Below are 2861 nucleotides of genomic sequence, written 5' to 3' on the forward strand. Positions count from 1 at the left end.
GGAAACGAACGTGAGAGGGGCGGCACGCTCACCGCAGCAGGGAAATGCTTGTCCGCGGTAGCTTCCCGACTCGGGTGCTGTCCGCGGGCTGCGGACGGGGAGACTGAGTCACATCGAATACATGCCGGGCTGTGACATCAGCGATGGCTGTGCTGACAGCAGGTCACATGGAAGGAGCCACGTCACCTCAGACCCTTCGCGGGACAAGGCGGGCCGCGTCCAGATGAAGAAACACAGATGTCAAAAGTTGAATTCTCAACGCAGCGTTGCCCTCAGAGCCAGGGTGTGGCTCCCATGTCCTCCGCAGCAAGGGTCACTGAAGGGTCACGGGGTCTATTTCCAGGGAGAGACCCAGGGCGTGGCATGAGTCGCCCTGGGCCCTCAGGAGCCAGAGTCTCCTGATGACACGTCAGGCAGGGCCCTTGCATGGGCGTCTTGAAAGCCCCCACCATGCTTCTCACGCAGTTGACAGTATCTGAAGCAGTGAGCCCAGGGCTGCCACTCGGGGTTAATGTCCTCTTTGGCCCCTTGAAGACCGTGCCGTCCGACAGGCGTCCGGTCTTTAAAAACAAAGGTGAAGGGAGACTTCAAGAGGACACTGCGTTCCTTCCAAATGGCATCGCAGGACGGGCTGCTCACATGCACCCACAAGTGGCCCCCCGCCTCCCCGGAGCCTGTGGGTTGACATGTGGATGATTAGTTTGGAAACTGGGTCCCTGTGCTGTGCTGGATGCTCTGTCCCACCCGAGCACCCCTCNCAGGAAGCAGGTGGCTGGCTCAGATTAGGGTGATTCAGGACGGTTTCACGGAGAACTATGCTATGCACGCCACCCACGCGGGGCCCTGGGGGGCTGCATGCAAAGGGACAAGGGAGGGCGTGGGGACCTCCAGAAACCCGAGCCCCTCTCTCCTGCTGGTCTCTGTCCAAGGTTATCTGATGACATGCGGCGGCACGAACGGTGTTTCGGTCCCAGCCTGCCCCAAATACGACACGCTTGTACGAAGAAAATCGTTTCATTATCCTAAGTTCACATTTAACTAGGTATCTTGTCTTTTTATTTGCTAAATCAGCTGAGCCAAGCAAAGCCAGAGGGCAGGAGCCGGCNCCTCTTCTCCTTGGCCCTGCTGTCAGTGTCGTCTCTGTCTTCCCGCTGCAGGGCTGAGAGGCCCGTGGTCACCAGAGGGGCCCCCTCCCTGCTTTGGGCCTAAATGGTGTAGGGGTCCCGAAGCTGGGAGGGATCTGGGAAACCATCTGCCCCAGCCCCCTCGTTTCATGGAAACTGAAAGTCTAGAAGTCCAGCCTGGCTGACAGTTGCGTCAGAAATGCAGGCATCCCACCACCGCGTCCAAAGCCCCACCCACGGCGCTGCTCTACCTGTCCGTAGAAAGGGCGACAGCGCTGTCTCAGCCTAGNCTGTCGGGGTTCTGGCGGCTGTGCCGCGGGACGCGCAGGCCTGTGCACGTGCGTGACCGGTGCAGACACTGCCTGAGGGCCCCTTGTGCTTTGGTGACGTCGTGCCCGTGGCTGTGGCCGCTCATGGGCTCCTTCACCCTGTCCTCACCTAGTGTGCCGGTTCCTTGCCAGCTTTCATTCCCCACGAGAGCCCTCCACCTCCGCGCCCTGGAACGAGCCGCCTTTATCCGAGTCCGTCTCAGGAGTGTGATTGAAGGGCTGCCTTTCCACCTGACGCTCATGATTCACGTCTCTACCAGCGACGACAAGGAAGGCCACCCCCGGCCGGCCCGTACCAGAAAGGTGTGAGCACACTTTTTCACTTTGTGCCAATCTGATGGTGGCAAAGCGAGATCTCATCGTGACTTTAACTCCTGCCACCCCCTCCATACACTGGCACGCATGCGTACACGCACATGTGCAAGTAGTGCTCATGGGCTCGTCTGTTGCAATTTTAGATTTGTCAGTTGCTTGTTGCTATCCTTCCCTTGTTCTGCACTGTCTCCTCTTAATCTGTAGGAGCTCTTTTTTATATCATAGACCGTAACCATTCATTTGTCATACAGACGGTAAATAGGTTTTCTTAATCTACCATTTGTCTTTTGACTTCGAAGATCTTTTAAAGTAACATGGTTGATTTACGGAGTCCTGTATGTCTATGTGTGTGTCTTTTTCTACGTAGTTTTTGGGTATCCGCTCTTGCTGAAAACCTTTTTCCAGGTGCCTAGATTATACTTGTCAAATCTTAACATCTCCCATAGCTGCTTCAGATCTTTTTCAAAGATAGAAATTTCAAATTATAAAATTTTAATTATTCAAACTTATTCAAAGATTATTCAAAAGAGGGGTACCTGGCTGTCTCAGTTGGTGGAGTCTGCGNGTGCTGTCTCTCTCTCTCTCTCTCCTAGAAAAAAAAAAAAAAGCATTAAAAAATTATTAAAAATAGTAAGTATAAAAACAGTTAAAATCTACATTCAGAAATAAAACTGAGCAGCTGACATTGCCGACATGACAGTTTACCAAAACACAGCATTTCCCCTCTCACCTCGGAAGGTCTCTGGAAGTTGAAATTTTTTACAAATGATTTTAGTTCACATACAAGTACTGCAATATTGTTTTCAGGCGTAGAACCCAGTGGTTATCGCTTACATCAACACCCAGTTGCACCCTAACAAGTCCCCTCCTTAGTGCCCGTCCCCCATCTAGCCCATCCCCCCACCCACATCCTTCCATCAACCCTGAGTTTGTTCTTTATTGTTAAGAGTCTCCTGGGGCGCCTGGGGGGCTCAGTCGGTGGAGCATCTGACTTCGGCTCAGGTCATGATCTCAGTTCGTGTGTTCGAGCCCCGCGTGGGGCTCTGTGCTGACTGGCAGCTCAGAGCCTGGAGCCTGTTTCACGTTCTGTGTC

Source organism: Crocuta crocuta, unplaced genomic scaffold (assembly GCF_008692635.1).
Source record: "Crocuta crocuta isolate KB4526 unplaced genomic scaffold, BGI_CrCroc_1.0 scaffold978, whole genome shotgun sequence".
Taxonomy (NCBI): Eukaryota; Metazoa; Chordata; class Mammalia; order Carnivora; family Hyaenidae; genus Crocuta; species Crocuta crocuta.